Below are 22,510 nucleotides of genomic sequence, written 5' to 3'. Positions count from 1 at the left end.
TAAAATTGTATACATATACAGTAGTTAGAAATGCATTATTAGAAAAATAAGGGGCCCTTGTTTTTGTGTGTAATGTATTGGGTTGGATTATTATTGGTGTGATGTAGGTAGGTTGCAAGGGTGAGGGAGAGGGAAAGCACCTACATCACACCAATAACCTTATTTTAATGGAAGAAAACGGAAATAGGTCCTTCCAGAGCTCTAAGCAATATGTCTACTATTGTCCCTGGAGAAGAATGTGCCTATTTTTGTGAAATGCAAGGATTCTGTTTGCCTCCAGACCTAAATTTCATCTGTTCCCACATCCTTCTCAGTTCACTGCACAGCTTTCTTCCACCTTGAAACCAACCACAATAAAAAAAAAAGCACCAAGTTCATTCAGAGTACGTATATTGCCTAACAAAAATCCCATCATTTCCCACTCTTGGAAAGGAGCTGGACTCATGAGGCATTAGATCAAGGCTGCAACGGGCATAAAAATGTAGGACTGGACCTCAGGTTCTACTACACAGCTACCACAAATAAGACTTGTACATAAATGGTAAGGATAATTTTGGAAACAACATGTATGTGAGGATTAGGAACATACGGTTTGCAGATGATACAGTGAAAGCACTTCACAACTTAACTCCAGGTGCTCAGGAGAGCTTTGACTCGTTTTACTAAAGAAACACACAACTGTGCACGTATCGTACATTACATGAATCCCGTTTGAAGTATGGAGAGGTGCACATGTCTAATGTTTACCCTTATTTTTTAACACTATGGGATATGGAGGAGATGGTCATAGCTCACTGGCAGACTACATGCTTTACAGGCAGAAGGTCCGATGTTCAATTTCTGGCATCTCCTGTCCAAAATCCTGGAAAGCCACAGCCAGTCAGTGTAGAAGATACTGAACTAGATGAAGCAATGGCCTGACTCAGTAGATACCTTCATTAATGTTGTGACCTCTTATCAGTTCTTTAAGCTGCTGTCCTTTTTATTTTTTAAGCCACCTTAGTGGAAAAGCAGGGTATGAATTTTCTAATTCATTTGTGATTAGTTATAGATCATTGGTTTTTAACTGGCAGGTCATGACTCATAAGTGGATCATGCCTGATCGCACAGGTCACAACAGTAGAGCCACCATGAAGTTTGTTTGCATTTCTTTTGAAAAAGAAGGCCAACTCCAAAAGAGAGAGAAAGAGGGTGATCATATGTGAAGGAGAACAAATTCCCTCCATATTTAACAGCTGTGTAAAATAAGGTATTTTGGTAGGTGGGCTTCTTACCTGTATTAGTCCCAGTGTTCTTTAACTTATTCATAAATGATCTAGAAGCTGGCATAAGCAGCCAAGTGGCCAAATTTGCAGATAAAAGAACTATTTAGGGTGGTGAGATTGTAAGAAGCTACAAAGGATCTCTCCAAACCAGGTGAGTTGGCGGAAAAATGGTAAAATGCGGTTCAATGTAAGCAAGTGTAAAGTGATGCATATTAGGGCAAAAAAACCCAACTTCACATATACGCTGATGGGGTCTGAGTTGTCAGTGACTGACCAGCAGTGAGATCTTGGGGTTGTAGTAGACAGAGTGGATAGAAATAATTTTTTCTCCCTCTCTCACAACACTAGAACCAGGCATCATCCCATGAAACAGATTGCCAAGAAATGTAGGACCAACAATAGGAAGTACTTTTTCACACAGTGCATAATTAATCTATACAATTCTCTACCACGGGATGTGGTGGTGGCCATTTGCTTGGATGGGCTTGGACAAATTCATGGAGGACAGGTCTATGAATGGCTACTAGTTTGGTGGCTATAGGCCACCTCTGGCTTCAGAGGCAAGATGCCCTTGAATACCAGGGGAGCAATAGCAGGAGAGAGGTCATGCCCTCTCCTCTTACCTGTAGGCTTCCCAGAGGCATCTGGTGGGCTACTGTATGAAACAGGAGGCTGGACTAGATAGGCCTTGGGCCTATCTGCTGATCTGTTCTTATGTCAAGATGACGCTTATAGAGCAAACAGTCAAAAACCTTTCTGTGTATGCACAAGTCCTTATGTGTGCCCTTTTCCAATAATTGAGAGCAAATGCCTACTCCTCTGACTATTTTTTCCTTCAGGCTCAGGCAGCAGTTGTGATTAAATAGGTTTAATGCCACCCAGATGGTGGCATGACCCATGATAAATACTTATAACTCAAGCATATCACTGCATTAGTGCATCACTCCGATTCCTATTTGAAAATTGCCGTCATTGACTGCAATTAAGTACCGTCTAAAATGCACCAACAACATAAGCGAATGTCAACATTGCTGGAACATCCTAGTCCAATTAACAAAACCTAGGTCATGTTTGTATTTTTCCAGTTAATGGTCCGGTTAGTTTTACTAAATAAGGGGAAGTGCTTGCTTCAAAAGATCTAAGCAAGGGGATAAACCTCTTTAATATCTTTTGGATGGAGACTACATGCATCTTGATAACTGAGCTGTAACAAGGACTCCTCCTCCAAATGTTTCCTGCTTTGGAACTACTGCATTCCATTCTGTCAACTTCCTTTCCAGTGAGACAAACTGGGGTTCTGCTTGCCTGATCCAAGCAAATGCATCAATGCCAGGACAGAGCACACAATTTCTACCACAGGAGTAGCCTGGCCCTGCAGCGTTCAGTTTCCCCACTCTCTTCTTTCATCAGCCACAGCAAATGGAGTTCTACTCCAGCTGTATTTCACAACCAGTGTGGAAATGATGCAAGAGAATGGAACACAGGAGCTCAGCTGCAAGTGACTTTGGCTACTGACTGAGCACATTTTTTAAATAACAACTTTCTTGAACCTAGGATCTCTCTATTAAAATCAGTCTGATTTTGTGAAATACAGAAAGTACTACTTATTACCTATAAAGCCCTGAAAGGCTTGGGTCCAAGATATCTAAAAGAAAACGACCTTCTTCATGAACCTGACCACCTATTAAGATCATATGGGAAGGACCAGATGTAGTTGCCACCAGCTCAGTTGGTGGCGACTCAAAAACGGGCCTTTTCTAGAGTTACCCTGGGACTTTGGAACACACTCACTTAACAAACTTAGAGCCTCCCCTTCTCTGGATGTTTTAAAGAAAAATATGAAGACTTACAACAACAACAAATATTTATATACAGCTTTTCAACAAAAGGTTCCAAAGCAGTTTACATAGAGAAATAATAAATAAATAAAATTGATCCCTGCCCCCAATAGAGGTGTGCACGGAACCGCGGAGCTGTGGTCTGGCACTGGGGTGGGGTTTCCTTTAAGGGCAGGGGGAGGGTGTACTTACCCCTCCCGCTGCTTTCTCCCCTCCGATGCACGTATTTTAGTCAGCAATTGGGGCGGCAGAATACCTCCCTGCCGCTCCTTCCCCCGCTCGGCTGCAAAAGGCTTCAGCAAGCCTTTTGCACGTGCACGTCACGTCTCCGCAACGTGAACATGGCCGCACACGCACATTGCAGAGACGTGACGCGTGCGACATGCACACACGCAAAAGGCTTCCTGAAGCCTTTTGCAGCCAAGCGGGGAGGTATCCTGCTGCCCTAATTGCTGACTAAAATATGTACGCCGGAGGGGGGGGGAAGCGGTGGGAGGGGTAAGTACACCCTCCCCCGCCCTTAAAGGAACCCCCACCCCAGTCTGCCCGGACACCGAACCGCCCATGTCCGGACCGGTCTAGAGGCCTGTAGAATAGCCTCCGGACTGGTCTGTGCATATCACTAGTCCCCAAAGGGCTCACAATCTAAAAAGAAACATGACAGACACCATCAACAATCACTGGAGGTACTGTGCTGGGGGTGGATAGGGACAGTTACTCTTCCCCTGCTAAATAAAGAGAATCACCATGTTTAAAAGGTGCCTCTTTGCCCAGTTAGCAGGGGTAGCATACCTATTTAATCAGGCTTCTAATCTGCAATTTTAAAGTTTCAGAGTTTTTATCTATATTTTAAATTTAATCTATTATATTAATTCTCCTGGGTGTGCCACGGAATATGCGTCCCAGCTCCCAGCTGATTGGCTGGGTGCTGGCACACCCAGAAGACCAGAGGCGGCAGCGGGCCCATCTGCGGAGGAAAGTGGCAGCGATGGCGGGCCTGTCCACGGAGGGAGGCGGCACTCGGCCTGCCGGCGGAGGCGGCACTCGGCCCGCCGGCTGCTGAGGCAAGCGGTGGCGGCAGCGGGCCCGGCCACAGAGACAGGCAGCGGCGGCGGGCCCATCCATGGAGGAGGCACTCGACCCAGCAGCCTGGGCCTAGCCGTGGAGATTGCCAGAGACTGGGGAGGAGAGGTAACTGCCGGCCCCGAAGAGTGCACAGATGCTCTGTGCAGTGTCGGCTAATTAGGTTTAATTATGTTAATGTTTTTATTATTGTTGTGTTTTAAATTGTAAACCATTCTGAGATTTTTATACAGGGTGGCATAGAATTGTGCGAAAGAAAGAAAGAAAGAAAGAAAGAAAGAAAGAAAGAAAGAAAGATAGGCTGGTGCAATTAATGGATCACCAAAGAGCTCCACCATCTTTGGCTTTCCTGACAATACATAAAGCATTTGCAACCAGATGGAGGCACTGCTGCAAGACTAATACACAAGTTTCAGAAATGAGCCATCAGTGCTTAAATAAGCATTGGAGAAAAAAGGCTTAGTAAGCTTTTGATTAAAGTACACAGTTTAATGTGGACAATATCACTCAACTTCCAAGGGGAATGTTTTTCAGGGCTATATACGAAAACATCTGGGATCCAACTATAAAAAGCCTTGATTTTGTAATTCAGACTAAGTGGATTCCCTAATTTTCCAACAAAAGTTTTAAAATCCACTGCTGATAAACACAGAACACTCCAGATATGTAAACTATAAAAATATGCATCAAATGGACAACAACATTATATCCCACATTTATCTTTTCAGCTAAACAAGATAGATCTGGCCATGAAATCAACACACATGGCTAAAATTTAGCATCTGAATGAAGTTAAGAGATTAAGAGAGAAACTTTTGGTTCATTACTAGGAAATAGGGCATTTCACACACAGTATGGGCCATCTGTATACATACAGAGCTTCACACAGAGGAAAAGAGGTATATGTTACTGGGTAGGGTAGATGCGGGTATGAAGAGAACAGTAATTAATCCTCATAAACACAATTCATACTGCTGGACCAATTAAGCTAAATTTTTGAAACAGGTTATAAAAATTCCACATTCAGTACAGCTGAGAAGTCATCCAGAAGCTGTCTGCCACCTAGAAACCTCCGCAGGTATTCTCCAGCAATGTTTCTTCAAAAGATGGAGTAAAAACAACTTCCTAATAGCCTGGATAATACTTATATGGAGTATAGTGTTTTAATTAATTACATAGGTTAGCATCCTGATTAAATTAGTGATGATTAAGCACTCCTGAAATCAATTAGACCAATCAGTCATGATTAGCTTACGTCCTATTAATTTCAAGGGAACTTAAAATTCTTAACTTAATCTGAACTTAATCACTAATTATGCCTATATCAAATCATAGGAGACAACTATAGTTTTATTCAAGTGTTCTAAAACTAGGTACAGTGTACATATGTTCGGGGAATTGGGAGTGTTCCAGTTAGCCCCACCCGGACATGACCCCAAATCTACCCCATTCAGTGCTTGTCTGCAGAAGTAGGTGCTGAATGCGGGAAGACTTTCTCCTTGCATTCTAGAACCCTGGGTGTTTGGGGACTAAGGAACAGGTTGGCACAGGGAGCAGGGCCAGTCAACATGCTCCCATGCTCCCTTTCCCCACAGATACATTGTACCCCATTTTATAATGCCCAAATAAATCTTACAAAGTGATAGTAATCACATCCAATCAGGATCAGAGTAGCTATCTTCAGTATATTGTCCATGCTAACTGGGGAAAAGGCAGCTTTCAAAGTGGTGATTCTCTTTATGAAGCAGGGGAGACCAACTACCTCTATTTGACTCCAGCACAGCATCCCTCCAGTGGCTGTTGCCTACCTTCTGTTTCTTTTTAGGCTATGAGCTCTTTGGGAACAGGAAACCATCTAATAAATTAATTAATAATAATAATAATTATTATTATTATTATTATTACTATGTAACTATGTTGCTCACCTGTAACTATTGATCTCGTAGAGATCTGTCGATATCCATAAGAATGGGTTATGCACCCATGCAGGACCCTCGTGGTAGAATGCCGCAGATTGTCAAGGTAACAAAGGCCCACCCCCACATCTACAGTGTGCTATTTAAGGGCGGGCTGGACACCTGTGCTTCAGTTCTTGGACGACCGCCATGGAAGACGATCATCCAGATTCAGGTGAGTTATTCACTGAAGGAGAATAGCATGCCCACTCAATACACACATAGAGTAGCACTACTGAGGAGAGGTGGTTCAGGAGAGTCTTATGGATATCGATGGATCTCTACCAGATCAATAGTTACAGGTGAGCAACCTGTTTATCTGGATCAAGATAGTTCTAGATCCATAAGAATGGGTGTTCAGCTAGCTCCCAATGGAGGAGGGTTCAGTAGTAGCTATTGTAACACAGGTGAGAGGCCTTGAACAATATATCAAGGACAGTGAAAAAGATGCACTTAAAATGGTCAAGAACGAGAAACTATTCAACACCTATGAAACAAAGCAGGCCTACAAGAAATAACAAGTCAAGAACCGAACAGAAAAATGGAGAAATAAGCCCCTGCATGGTCAATATTTGCACAATATAAGTGGAAAATCAGATATCACCAAGACCTGGCAATGGCTTAAGAATGGCAACTTGAAGAAAGAAACAGAGGGTTTAATACTGGCTGCACAAGAACAGGCACTAAGAACAAATGCAATAAGAGCCAAAGTCGAAAAATCCACAACAAACAGCAAGTGCCGCCTTTGTAAAGAAGCAGATGAAACAGTGGACCACCTGATCAGCTGTTGTAAGAAGATCGCACAGACTGACTACAAACAAAGGCATGACAAGGTAGCAGGGATGATACACTGGAACATCTGCAAAAAATACAAGCTACCTGTAGCCAAGAATTGGTGGGACCATCAAATTGAAAAAGTTGAAGAAAATGAAGATGTAAAAATATTATGGGACTTCCGACTACAAACAGACAAACATCTGCCACACAACACACCAGATATAACTGTAGTCGAGAAGAAAGAAAAACAAGTCAAAATAATCGACATAGCAATACCAGGGGATAGCAGAATAGAAGAAAAAGAAATAGAAAAAATCTCCAAATACAAAGATCTACAAATTGAAGTTGAAAGGCTGTGGCAGAAAAAGACCAAAATCATCCCAGTGGTAATTGGCGCCCTGGGTGCAGTCCCAAAAGACCTTGAAGAGCACCTCAACACCATAGGGGCCACAGAAATCACCATCAGCCAATTACAAAAAGCAGCTTTACTGGGAACAGCCTATATTCTGCGACGATATCTATAATAACCAACAGTATTGATGATAAAATTCAGCCATCCCAGGTCCTTGGGAAGGACTCGATGTCTGGATAAAACAAACCAGTCAATAACACCTGTCTGACTGTGTAAACAAGAAATAATAATAATAAAATAATAATAGGAAGTAAACTGCTTTGCAAACTTTTTGTTGAAAAGTGATATACAAATAGTAGTACTAGTCATATATTCAATCATATCACCATCTTTATTCTGTTTACCATACTGGACATGGGAGAGGAGAGCTGGTCTTGTGGTAGCAAGCATGACTTGTCCCCTTAGCTAAGCAGGGTCCGCCCTGGTTGCATATGAATGGAAGACTAGAAATGTGAGCACATCCTTCAGGGGATGGAGCCACTCTGGGAAGAGCAGAAGGTTTCAAGTTCCCTCCCTGGCTTTTCCAAGATAGGGCTGAGAGAAATTCCTGCCTTCAACCCTGGAGAAGCAGCTGCTGGTCTGTGAAGACAATACTGAGCTAGATAGACCAATGGTCTGACTCAGTATATGGCAGTTTCCTATGTCCCTATGACATCTTTCCAATAGAACCCAGTGACACAGTATATCAGTTCTGCTGGACATTCATTCAGGATGTTTGTTTTCCAAGGTGCCCTGTGATCAGACCATCTCTGCTGCATCTCTACATCCAGCAGACTTTTACCTTCTGTCTCATACCCACGTTCTCTTCACCCCAGTAATACACAGAAAGTGCTTAAAATTAAGGGAGTAAGTACTACAGATGGTACCATTTTGTAACAAGTACTTCTCCCCTCTCCCTCTGTGTGCATTGTGCTGGACAGATGACAACATCCAGCTTCTACCTGAAATAAAAAGCCCATGCAAGCCTCCCTTAGAAAGACCCCATTGCTGCTCATGACTGTGTAGGCAGTCTATTTTCACACTGACCACAGACTATACAGGTGGACCTCCCTATACATGGACCCGACATCCGCCGATTTGCGTAGCCTTACCGTACTTTAACAACCACCTTTTCATGAAATACAATTAGAATACACAATGAGGCTTTTTATACACTGATTTATGTTAATTTTTTCTTACATCTCTCTTTTCTTGCAATTCGAAGTTCCTATGGCTCTCAGACACAAGCTGTTTCATAAAGACTCTTTCAACCCAGCAGTTCACATTATAATCAAGACAAACCTTAGAAATTAACATAAACATACATAGTTTATAAAGACAAAAATAGCTTTACTAAACCTTCTGTAAACATACAACAAGGGCCAGAACAGTGAGAAAGCCATTATTCACAGTTCCTTGCACCAGGCCAGTTCATTTGCTAGGCTCCCTTAATCAGTTCCTTAATATGCTACTTGCACATATAAACTGAAAAAAGAAAAGCTAGAAACACAATCTGGAGTGAGCTCCAAACCTTTCCACATAAAAAAAGCTCCTGCAATCTACAGCAGAGGTGAGATCCACCTATTTCACTGTCTCCAACTCTCAGGACACAATTCAAGGATTTCCATGTAATTGCTGGGATCAAAAGTCAACACGGAGACTTCCCAACCTGCGCAGGTACTTGAAAAGAGACAACCCTTTTCAAATATTAACCTCCTGCATCACAGGTCACTCTCCATCCTCAGAGTACCTTTGGCAACAGCCTGTGATGTAGCTCGAGGACTTGAAAGGGTATGTGGACAACTGTGTGAGACGAGAAGTGATTGAGCACACTAAAGAATTGCTTTGGATCCTGGCTTTACTAATCCTGAAGAACACCAAAGAGTAAGTCATTGGATGCAACTTGTTGCTGCTGTATGCATGCTTATAAAAGAATGATAAACATAAAACCTGGGCTGCCATTTCATGTTTCAGAAAAGGTATGCATAAGAATCACAAGTGGATTCACCAGCTTGCTCTTCGATATTCAACATTACACTGCAAAAAAGCAGAGTATTTTAAGAACATTTAAGAACACTTTTTTGTACCTTATGGTTACCAGAGATAGGTGTTCCTGAATGACATGAGGTCTGAAATGAGAAAATGTTTTGCCACCCATCCCCCAAGACACCTATGAATAATATATACTTTTTTCCTTAAATGGGACCTTACAGCTTATAATAGTTTATCAAATATTGTTTTGCTAAGTTCTTCAGCAAAAAGAGAAAAATAGAGAAGAATATGACGACTGCCCTTTGGTTATCACAAAACTGGCATCCACGCAACACATGGGATCCCATCATGCATGGATAATAGGTATGTGCACAAAATCTGCACAAATCAATTCAAATCAATTCAGATTTGGGTGAATTCAGCTGAATTTGATTCAGATTTCGGCCAATCCAAATCTATTCAAACTAATCTCCACTCTGTTCAGTGGTTCCAAATTGATTCATGTGAATGTTGTGCACATCCCTAATGGAAAAGCAGAGCGTTTAAGATATCCCTATGTGCACTGATAAGGATGTTCACTGCTCTGCCCCCCAAGTGCCCCCTGGCACTTGTAGAAGCAGACAACTCTGAAGGCCTGTCTGCCTCTGATCTTAGCAGCATATGGTTATTTTCACTTTCACTCTCAGATGAAAATACCTACTTGCCTTCAGTTTCTATGCTTGACTCCTGTAACTTCCATATGCTTAATTATGAGCACAACACCTGCTAACTTGGCAAAGAGGCACCTTTTAACATCGTGATTCTCTTTATTTAGCAGGGGGAGAGTAACTGGCCCTATCCACCCCCAGCACAGGACTTCCAGTGACTGTTGCTGGTGTCTATCTTATTTTTCTTTTTAGATTGTGAGTCCTTTGGGGACAGGAGTCCATCTTATTTATTTGTTATTTCTCTATGTAAACCGCCCTGAGCCATTTTTGGAAGGGTGGTATAGAAATTGAATGAACAAACGAACACACACACACTTATTGGCTTCTGGGCTTCACTGGATCAGAATACGTGAGTTTAAAATTGAACATGCATCAGATCCGACAATTATCTAGCTTTCAGTTAAGTTCCTAGATAAAAGTAAATTTGGTTCAGGCACTTTAACACACACAATAAGTGCTCTTTTAAAACAATCCTTTAGCATTTTCATACTTTACTTTTGCTGACACAAACTTAATGCTTGTTCATTTGTACAAGGCGGAGGGAGATACAAACTACTACAAGCAAGGTATTTATTTTCGGAAGAAAGTATTTACATGGTCTAGTAGTTTTACGATGACATAAGAAGATCTGCATCTTATCTCAGAGTTCAGCCACAGGAGAGTGGAACATTTGCCAGCTGATGCTAAATCACACTGACACTAGCCCATGTACATCTCAATATGGCGAGATCTGACAATAATCCACTATCACAAAATAAACTAAAGTGTAGACCTTACATCACATTGTTTTTGTCTCCCAGTACACAGCATACTATACAGCATTTGAGAGTTTTGACTGAAAACATTTTAAGGTGCAGAAAAGCTGATCTGCAAATGCTCTCTCCTTGAGATACATATTGAGCATAATATCTTAGGCACCAATACAAAAGATGAATGTGGGATACCGTTTTTAAAAAATACCTCCAGGTTACAAAAATGATATAGCAAAACAATTTCTTGCATTCCACCCCACAAAAAAAAATCAGAAACATATTAAGCTGCATATAGCTTGGGATAAACCGACACAAAACTATTCTGCGAGCACACAAATAAATCACGGTAAAGCACTTCCCTTGGATACAAAGTAGAGACTACTATCTGAAGCACACTTGCTTTGAACAACAGAACTTAGGGCTCAAATACACAGCCATTTTTCCAGCAGGAGATAACATTCAAGCAGTTGCCTCAGGCAGAAACTCACATAAGAACAGGCCTGCTGGATCAGGCCTAAGGCCTATCTAGTCCAAAGTCCAGCATCCTGTTTCACACAGTGGCCCACCAGATGCCACTGGGAAACCCACAGGCAACAAGTAAGGGCTTTCCCCTCTCTCCTGCTGTTGCTCCCCTGGCACCTGGTATATAGAGGCATCTTGTCTCTGAGGGTGTAGGTGGCCTATAGCCCTCAGACTAGTACCCATTGATAGACCTGTCCTCCAAGAATTTGTCTAAGGCCCTTTTAAAGGCATCCAAACTGGTGGCCATCACCACATCCCATGGCAGAGAATTCCAGAGACTGAGTGCTATGTGAACTTCCTTTTGTTGGTGCTACATTTCCTAACCTCCAGTTTCATGGGATGCCCCCTGGTTCTGGTGTTGTAATAGAGGGAGAAAATCTTAATCACACTCTCTATTCCATGCATAATTTTATACACCTCTATCTATCATTTCTCCCCATCATGGCTCCTTTTCCAAACTAAAAAGCCCCAGATACTGTAGACGTACCTCATAAGGAAGGTGATCCAGGCCCCTCCACTCACATATAAACTGAATTGGATCACACTATGGTCACTGTTCCCTGGTGGTTCTACAACTCTTGACTCCTGCTAACTGAGCAGAGGCACCTTTTTAAAGTGGTGATTCTCTTTATTTAGCAGGGGGAGAGCAACTGGCCCTATCCAACCCCTGCATAGCTTCCCTCCAGTGGCTGTGGCTTACCTTTCTTTTTTAGACTGTGAGCCCTTTGGGGATAGGTAGCTGTTTAATTAATTAATTAACTAATTACTATATGTAAAACTGCTTTGGGAACTTTGGTTGAAAAGCGGTATATAAATATTTGTCATAGTCGTAGTGTTGTAGACATCCCACACCAGGTCCTGGGCACCACTCAAGATCCAAGGTTGCTTTCTCTCTGCTTGGTTCCATGACCAATTGTTCTAAGTCACAGTCATTTCGCATGTCTAGAAATTTGGCCTCTCTGTCAATATTCGCATGTGAATTTTCCCAGTCTATGTGAGGGTAATTGAAATAACCCATTATTACAGCTCTGTCTCTCTGATTTGCTTCTCCAACTACAGGTCACTCTCAGCATTTTGATCTGGAGGGTGATAGCACATCTCTAGTAACACATTTCCTTTCAGTCTTCGATTTGTTACCCATAATGATTCTGTGGAGGACTCCAGTCTTTCTAGGTTTTCTAGCTTGTTGGATTCTATCCCTTTAATATACAGTGCTACTCCACCCCCAATCCGCCCCACTGTGTCCTTTCTGTAGAGCAGGCCTTCTCAACTTAGGCCCCCCAGCTGTTTCTGAACTACAACTCCCATAATCCCCAGTCACAGTGCCCAATAGCCAGGGATTATGGTAACTATAGGCTAACATCTGCAGGAGAGCCTAAGTTGAGCAGCCCTGCTGTAGAGTTTGTATCCAGGAATAACAGTGTCCCAATGGTTCTCATTATTCCACCAAGTTTCTGTTATGCCCACTATATCTATGTTTTCATTAGCAACCAAGCACTCCAGTTCGTCCAACTTGGCTCAGAGGCTTCTAGCACTGATATATAAACACCTGTACATCTAGACTCTTACCTGGCGTTGGCATGTGACATCTCCCTTACTGATCTTTTTGACCAGCTGTCATGTGTTTCCATCTGCTCTACTCCTGGTTCTACTCTGTCCCCTTCTACTTTATCTGAAACGTTTGCACCTTCACATCTTAGGGGATTTTGCTTGCCGAATGAAATACCACCCAGTTCCTGCTGGCGACGCCCCAGGCATCATTTTAAAAGTTTGCTTTCTTTGTTAGGAAATAAAACAAAAGTTTTCTGCCTCCCCTGGTGTGAGTCTTGTATTCTCAAGAGCTGTTTCCAAACTCACATGGAATCAATTTATGGATTCCACAATTTTTGTGAATGGATTCACCATGTGCTATGCCTACCGTGTTTCTGATGTCTTAAGCTAGAAGACGTGCATGACAAGAACAAGCGTCATATGGATCTCTAACACAGAAATACACAAATTGGCTTTTAATTGCAAGTAAGTGCATTTATATTTGAGAAGTTTCATTACTGAAAGTTTTAACAAATTGGATTAAGTTAGCAAATTAATGAATGTAGATCTAGATTTTAAAGTCAGAAGAGCATTATATTATCTGTGTTCTTGAGAAAGGACAACAAAATTGTAGTTTTGATCAATATGCAATAGTAAGTAAGCTTGTAGGTCTCTAGGTTTTGTAAGACCAGAACAAGGACAAACAAAAGCACTGATATGGTGTGTCATCTGCTGGTTTAGTCTCATCTGAAGTAAGAATGCTCTCTTTCCCACTTCTGGCAATTGAACTGATTTTCCTGACATACATGAAAACATATTAGAAAAATGTGCTGTACTAATACAAAGCATCAACAAGCACAAATATCACAATCTGAACAAAGGTTAAGCATCCATCGATGGTACTGTAAGCACATATTTTAAAAGATATGCCACTAACATCAGCTGGACTTAAGTATCCTTACCGCTTTCTGGACTACACCCAAACATAATCACAAACTACACCATTGAGGCATCCCTATGTGTCCCTATAGCTGTAGCAAATTTGGTTCAAATTGGTCAGTTAGTCCACTGCGCCTCAAACATTTATGTGTCCGCCATTTTGAGCTGGGGTGGATGACATCATCACAAACTACGCTGTTGAGGTGTCTCTATGTGCTCATACATCTGTACCCAATTTGGTTCATATTGGTCCAAGCACTGCAAAGTTGATAGGGGGACACACAGAATGACAGGTGATCTCATATGCCTACTGGAAAGTAGGCTAAAAACATTATGCATATATCTTTCATAAAAAACAACAACCCCCCCAAATTTTTATTCTAAGTCTTAGTGTCTTTAAAAACACAAACATGTTCAGCTTTACAGTAATAAATTCTTTGGGACAATTCGAAAGGTACTGTGAATCCTTTTAAAAAATGTTCCCACATGAATGATTAAAACATGCAGAATGAACAAAGCAGCAGAAAGACAACCGGAGATAAAAAGCAGAGATAAACATGTGGAGTTTTTATAGTGTTAAGCCAAGAGCCTTCAGGATGTCATGTGACAAATTACATTTTATGAATTAATTAAACCTCCTTTTTCGGCATCAAAATAATTTACACCTTCCTTTAAGCTTCACTTACAGCTGCATGAGCCCAAACTTTACTTTTTCCATTTGTTAACTTATAAACCTCTAACAATGACACGTGTAATTCAGGGTCTAGATTAAAATTGTGCTCCGAAGTGCTTTGCCCCTCCCCTAACTGCTAAAATTGGTTTTCAAAGTGGGAGTCCGTTAGAGCAAACCCCAAGAGGCTCCATAAACTATTACTGCAAGTGGATATTGCTGCATCCAACTCAACAATAGGCTGACTGGGGAAATGCAATCTAATTCAGCAGTTCCCAGAGGTACAAGGCCTTTCCCATTCACTGCAGTGGTACTTACGTGGTCCAATCCATGCATGGAGGTGTACTCAGTACTGCCATGAAGGGAAAAACACTTGCGGTCGCAAGAACTTTGTCTTTGTGCTCAAATCAAAGCCTGGTCCTACCACAGACAAGCTAAAACATATGCATGTGGAATGTAAAAGGAACCAGACAGGCAGGGCCTTTAAATCTAGGAGAGGTGAGATTTTATAAGACATTAACACATTCTGTTTCCCCCTTTTCTGGTATATTTCTGGAAAGTAGGTTTCAGAGCCATATCCTTTGGGAACCTAAGTGTAACTCAGTAGTAGAACACATGTTTTTAATTCCTGGTACCTCCTAGTTCTGGAGAGCAGAGAAGCTCAGCCTTTTAGCTCTGAAATGTCTTAGGGCTGAAGTGAAGGAGGGCCTGCGAGGGTCTGGATGGTCCATGGATATTCCAGGCCCCTTCTCTGAAATGTCAGTTGTCATTTGCTTGTTTTTAAGAGTGCCTCTAGCCACTTAATGGCGCAGCGGGGAAATGACTTGACTAGCAAGCCAGAGGTTGCTGGTTTGAATCCCCGCTGGTATGTTTCCCAGACTATGGGAAACACCTATATCGAGCAGCAGCGATATAGGAAGATGCTGAAAGGCATCATCTCATACTGCACGGGAGATGGCAATGGTAAACCCTTCCTGTAATCTACCAAAGACAACCACAGCGCTCTGAGGTCACCAGGAGTTGACACCGACTCAACGGCACACTTTACCTTTACTCAGCCCTTATGGAGATACAAGGAACAACATGGAGGCAGCATTCCACCCAATTGCTCCTAAGCAGCAAACCTGCTCCCATTAGTGTTCTGACCAAAAAATGCAAGGAACCAATATGGATGATTACTAAGAGGAAGCAGTGATGTCCTGTTTCATCTCCCTCCATTGTATGCACTGACTAATGAAGGAAAAGGAGACCAGATTTCAGTACTACTCTTTCCTTGTCAGTTATAGCTATACATTTGCTCCACTTCACCACGGCTGCATTATTTCCCTGCCCAGCGCGATAGGCATTTGCTCTCCTGGTGTGAGAAAAAATTCATCAGCACATGATCTTTATTTTATAAATTTTACTAAAATTAAAACTATTAATATTTCTTAAAAACACACCAGAGAACACACATTTAGTATTTTTGATGAGCAATGTCCATAGAACATATACTTCCCTTCCCACAATTTCTGCCTACGGACAGAATATATACCCTAGAACAATCCTTATAGCTGTATCTAAGTAATCAGCTTCAAACTGAACTGAGACAGCCCAATATCTCCACACATGGATCAACAATAAGTTCCTACAATCGTAAAGGTCTACATGGTTTTAAACACATCCTGCAGATGCCAGCATTTGCTAGCATTTGAGGTTGTGTGAGTAAATTCTTCACAATACCACCCTGACACGATATGGTAATAAATTGGGAAGTCCTAGGAGCTAAAGGCTTACCCATGAAACCAAGAAATCTTCTGCTTAAAAACAAAAGCTAGGAGAGGAACAGAGAAAGTGACTGAACTTTCTGTACTGAGTGTCAACTAGTCTTCAAATTGTGAAGACAAATTCTGTAGATACGTTCTGTTTATTCAAACGTCTGGTATTGGCCTTGGCATGATTTTCCCACTACTCCAGCTGCTCAGAAAGCTACAGCCTGGCCAGCATTAGCTGTGCACAAAGCACAACATGTTTGTATAATGCAGCAATGACGCAGGAGGTGCTCAGACTAATGACTTTCATCCTCAGCTTTTGTGCACCACGACCAAAGGTAGAAGAAACCATCTGTAAGGTGGAATGGATAGTGTGGAATTTAAGGTTCCTCCCCCTCTGGGATTGTATCATTTAAATCACTTCGTTTGTAGAGAGAGAGAAAAATTCAGAACAAAGATGTACCCACAAAAGGGATGCTGCATAAGAACGTTCTGACTTTATTTTCCCTTAATGATCTAAGCAAGTTGCCTTCATTGTTTTTAAAGAAGACATTCTGGGATTTGACTATAACTTGGAGCTTGTCTTTCAGGATGACTTGGAGAGTGAACAATTTTCTTCCACCAAAAATGCACCACAATAATCTGACCCAGAGCCAATGTGCTTCTGCTGAAAGCTTCTGCATAAGAACACTAGACAGAGCCCACTGCTTTAGTGCAGGGATCCCAATGTTCCTGAACCAAGTTTACTCAAACTAACTCAAATACTAGCAAATGTCCAGCATCATTATGGGCTGGACAGGGAAGGGGAAATTTGTATATTCCAAGGATGCCTAGAAGTTGCAGTGTGCATCACCCCCATTGCGCCCCTGCAGGATCCCAGTCACCGAGGACTAGGACAACCAGCATCAGGAAAGATGTGCAGGTTTTGCTCCCGATACATCACTGTTCCCAAGTCCAGTGCTCTGTTTTCCCTCATGGGCATGCATGGCAACCAAATCAAAGAGATGCTGTCAGCAGCATCACTGGATGGGAGCTAAACCTGCTCCCTGCCCTGGATGACCTCCTTCATTAAGAAGCAAGCCTGCTCCTACCTCATTAGGCCTATCCCTTTATTTGCATAGCTCTATCCTGTCTTTTGGTCACATTCAACTGTGATGGAATGCAGTGAACTCGCTTTTATTCCTATTTATTTTATTTTTAACATTTTTAGAGATAAATATGTAGCAATTTCTCTACAAGTAGGCCTATCAACTATGCTATACAAAGAGCCAGTGTACTGTGTCAGGAGTGTCAAATTAGGACTTGGGAGACCAGGGTTCAAATCCCCATTCAGCCATGAAGCTCACGGTTGTTGTGAAGATAAAATGGAAGAAGGTGGGGTGGGAAACTGACTGTGTACCTCTGACTGTGTACTTCCTTTCCTTGGAGGAAAGGTGGGATAAAAATGTATTAAGCAAACATATACATAATGGAACAACGTGCTGAAAATACAAAAGACTGGCTCCAGCTGCATTGCTGAGGAAGTCCTAGGAAATAGTAGATTTAAACTAAAGTTCTTAGAAGAGAAGTCTGAGTGCTAACTTGGGTGGCTAACGGGTGGAAACCAACAGATCCAGCAAAGGTCCCCCCACCCCCACCGCCTTTACAATAAACCAGCTGCAAGATAAAACCACTCTACTGGCTCCGATGACAAATCACAAAACTCAAGACTGCTACATTTCAAGGTTGGCTGCAATTCTATTTCTGAAACAGGGGGTGGGGGTGGGGAGATTGAGGCTAGGGACATAGAACACCTGCTGTGCGGGAATTTAATATCACTCCGCTCCATCTTGCTTATTCACAAAAATAGTCATCACAAGTGTGGCAAGAAAAAAGCCAGATAAAAATCAAAAACCCCTGACAATTCATTCCATATCCCCAGATTGTTTTCACATGAAAGCCCAGGATTTCTGGAATCCTATACGTTATTTTCTGCTTGTTACTGTGTTTCAAATAGCAACTCTTAAAAGAAAATATTTACCAGTTCCTGAGGAACACACATTAATTCCTGACCAAGTCCTCAATATAACCTACATACAATTTGGAAAATGCAACATACTTTTCAGGATTAGACTCAATTAATGGCATTTGTGGGTGTTTCCTCTTTGTAGCCAAGCAATTAATGCAATGAAATTAATAGGCCAGGCCACTTAGTGTTGCAAATAGATGACCATTTTCAACATGCACAAAATCAATGCTCAGCTGTAATTATTGGAAATACTATCCACATTAATAAGCGCCAACTGTGCTGGACAGCCCTTTCCCCATGGAGAACACTACTTGTACATTTAATAAAACAACTAGCTACTGGGGTACATTTGGAACTTCCTTTATTACCTGTTAATTCTGGAACTAGCATTTGACAATTAGCAGCTTTTGTGGAGACTCTATGCTTACAGTAATGCCAAGTCTGTTCTTACACGCTACTGTGTATCATATTTTTACCCCAGCTTTCCCTCGCAATTGCTCAGGCCAGTGTATCTTTTATCTTTGAAACCAACCACCCTGTGAAGTATATTAGGCTGAAAGACAATGACTGATTAGATTGTGCAAAGATTCAGCTTTGAAGGGTGGACACCAAATCATATGCACATTAACCCTGGTCCCGAGTGGCAGCATCCACTCCCACTATTTATCTCTGCACATTCTGTAGGGAAAGCACTGGAATGGGCTACATTTCCCTGAGCTTCCCCGATGCCCTCCAAGACATCACTGGAGCTTCCTATGGCTCTGGGAAGGACCCTCTGGGACTGGCCTTTAATGCGCCTCCCCAGAGCTGTACATAAGACCACTATGCTCAGAGGTAAGTGGTGGAGTGACCACTGATGCACAAAGTCAAGAGCAATCTGCAGGTGATTCAGTTCCGACTTTTCAGAGCTCGATTTTTGCATGGCTCCAGTAACTGGCCCAAAGTCACCCACAAAACTTTTATGGTTGGCATGGAGATCCTCCCTCATCTAAAGACACACTCTAAACACTAATCACACTGCATTTCATCTTTTGCTGCTATTTAATTAGCAAGGTTTACAAAATACTTGTTTGTAATTGTTTTAATCCTTATGACAATGTGCAAATCAATTCCTTTATTCATTCTAATGTTTTAGGTTCACTGTCACATTATTTCTGAGCTCCTTATGGAGGGGTGGGTGGGTAGGTGGGAAGCCTAGCCTCATAACACTGCTGTAATGACCCTGTTGTGATTTTATCCTGAGTGTTGCTACTTCAATACTTCATAAGCACCACAGGTGTCTATGTGAAGTCCCCCCTCCTATTTACACTAGCAGAGCCAAAGGGGTCATCTGTATAGGATTCAGGGGTCATGTGTACAGAACAGCAAGTGCCATCTTCTTGGCACAGTGCAGAAAGAGATGGATGGATTTCAAGGAAGGCAACAGGCAGGAAGGGGAGTAGGTCTTAAGGGGCTGGTGCTCTGGCCTCTTCACAGGCTTTACAGCAGTCAGTGTACATTTTTGATACCAAACCAAATACTACCTATGAGAGACATCATTTGAAATGCCTTCGAGGAAATAAGCATGGTTTGTTTGTTTGTTTGTTTGAAGTATGTTAAAGTATCTTTCTTGTTAATTAGAACAAGAGTATCTTTAAAGTATCTTTCCTGTTAATTAGAACTGGGAAGACACAAGCATGCAGGTGGCAGGATACTGAAAGTTCATTCCCCTCTCTCCCCACTCACAAAATAAAAATCAGAATCAAGGCCTTGTTAATGTTTAGTATGTAAACAGGTGCTGTTATCTAATATAGAGGCAGGGACTAGTAACTGTAGTTAACTCTGGACATGTTGGGTTTCTGAGCAGCCATTTACAACGTTGGAGGGCCCCCTGCTGGATAACCCCGAAAAACCAACCTAAATCAGCATAGGTTTCTTATCAGCAATTGTTGGTCAAATTTTTATTTTTTTTACAGGTCTGCTCACATTATAAACAAGCAAAAAGGAGCAAAGCTTGTCCATTTATGTTGCATTTCAACTCATTACAGAATATAAGTAACATCTGTGCTAGAATAGTAACAGTGGAACAAAATCAACAGGACTACACCCAAGGTAAGAAGTGATGGGCAGAGCAGCCCTCAGCATAGGGACATAGGAAGCTGCCTTATACTGAATCAGACCACTGGTCCATCTAGCTCAGCAATGACGATCAGAAGCTTTCCAAAGTACCAGGCAAGAGTCTTCCCAAGCCCTATCTAGAAATGCCAGGGACTGAAATTGGGATCTTCTGCATGCAAAGCAGCTGCTCTGCCACTGAGTTGCAGCCCCATCCCTGTGTTTACTCAGAGGAAAGCCCCACTGAGTTCACAGGTATGCATAGTTCTGCATCCTGAAGACAGGAACCTGCTTCATTTGTCCAAGTTTTACTTTTGCAGTTAGTCCTAGCCACTTTCATTGACCTTCAGCTTAATCCTGAAGCATCAGCAGGCGGCCGGGGGGGGGGGGGGACACACACACTCTGTTCCAAATAAAACGTGACAACTCAAAAGGCTGGATCAAGACTTTTCACCAAGAGTATTAACAAAATAATTATGTCTGGATAAAACAAACCAATCAATAACACCTGTTTGACTGTGCAAACAAGTAGTAGTAGTAGTAGTAGTAGTAGTAGTAGTCGAGAAGAAAGAAAAACAAGTCAAAATAATTGACATAGCAATACCAGGTGACAGCAGAACAGAAGAAATAGAAAAAACAACAAAATATAAAGATCTTCAAATCGAAATTGAAAGGTTGTGGTAGGAGAAGATCAAAAAAATTCCAGTAGTAATTGGCACCCCAAAACACATTGAAGAGCACCTCAACACCATAGGGGCCACAGAAATTACCATCAGCCAATTACAAAAAGCAGCTTTACTGGGAACAGCCTATATTTTGCTACGATATCTATAATAACCAACAGTACTGATGATAAAATTCAGCCATCCCAGGTCCTTGGGAAGGACTCAATGTCTGGATAAAACAAACCAGTCAATAACACCTGTCTGACTGTGTAAACAAGAAATACAACTTTATTTGTTAGCTGCACCATAACAAATTTTTCTCTGCGCAGCTCATAACAGATGATCAAGATATACAATAAAAACACATAACACATTAAATCATAACACACACAAAATGTGAAAACACAAAATACATAGCAGCTCAAGTTAGTTAAAAATCAGATCAAATCTGAGAACTCGAATTTAAAAGGCCTGGGTGAAGAAAAAGGTCTTTACCTGGCGTTTAAAAGAACTAAATGACGAAGACAGGCAAACCTCACTGAGGAGGTTCCTTTATAAACTGTTTTGCCATGTATGTATTTAGGTATGTATGTATGTTTGTATGTGTTACATTTTTATAGCGCCTTTCTGCCTTGACAAAGGCATCCAAAGTGGCTTACAATATTAAAATAAGCAAATTACATAAAACAGCAGGCTACTGGTCTTTACAGGAGCTGAGGACAAGAGCTCGCTCACCTGGGTGCCTCCTTGCTTGCCTTCCTCTCACGGCACACAGGTCTTTCTGTACCCCTGGGAAGGCAGGGGAAGAGGCTGCCCCAACAGTACCACTGGATGAATATCTACATATTTGCTCTATCTTGAGATGCCAGGCATTGATCCTGGGACCTTCTGCATGCAAAGCATGCGCTATACTACTAAACACAACCCCCTCTCTCCAATATTTATCAATCAATCAGTCAGTCAGTCAGTCACTCTCTCACACAGAGTTTTTTCCTTTCAGTCATTTAGTAAATATGGGTCAAATACCCCTTTGTTTACATTTGTATTCATTTTACTTCTCCCCCCCCCCCCCGCCCACGGCTATCTACACTGTTTGTCCACTCAAAATAGATACAGAGAAAAGAAACATGGACCTTCATGACTTCTCAATCTCAGGAACCAGTTGCAGACATTATTTAAACAGAGATGGAAGTTTGTAATTTCTGGAAGCTTCGTTTTAGCAAATCTGGACATGCACAGTTACCTTGCTTGAAAATCAGGTGTACTTTAAGATGCATCTGCTTTGGTTATGCTTAGCATGATCAACAGCAAATTAAAGTATATGCCCCACACTCATACCAGCACTCTCTCACTTGATTTCTGCAGCCCCTTTAAGCATAACTGTAATAACATTTTTGAAAGCAAGGGGAATTGATTATGTCCTTCAAGACGAAAGCCACTTCTCATAGATTATAAGCTACAATAATAATAATGAAGCATAATTTGCTGAAGCAGTAAACGCATTAACTGAAGGATCATAAGTAGGCATTTGTTTCCATTAGCCACTCAGAAACCAGACTGCCAAGAAAAAT

The 22,510-nt window shown here is 41.8% G+C and overlaps 1 protein-coding gene across 2 annotated transcripts in view; it reads right to left on the bottom strand.

Annotated features, from left to right (window-relative positions):
• Window positions 1-22,510, bottom strand: part of WDR70 (WD repeat domain 70) — a 165,377-nt gene that overhangs the window by 89,161 nt on the left and 53,706 nt on the right. The gene's annotated exons all lie outside the window — the stretch shown is intronic.

The sequence above is a fragment of the Hemicordylus capensis genome, chromosome 2 (assembly GCF_027244095.1).
Source record: "Hemicordylus capensis ecotype Gifberg chromosome 2, rHemCap1.1.pri, whole genome shotgun sequence".
Taxonomy (NCBI): domain Eukaryota; kingdom Metazoa; phylum Chordata; class Lepidosauria; order Squamata; family Cordylidae; genus Hemicordylus; species Hemicordylus capensis.
The sequence above is the reverse complement of the archived record's forward strand: the minus strand, read 5'-3'. Positions and strand labels throughout refer to the sequence as shown.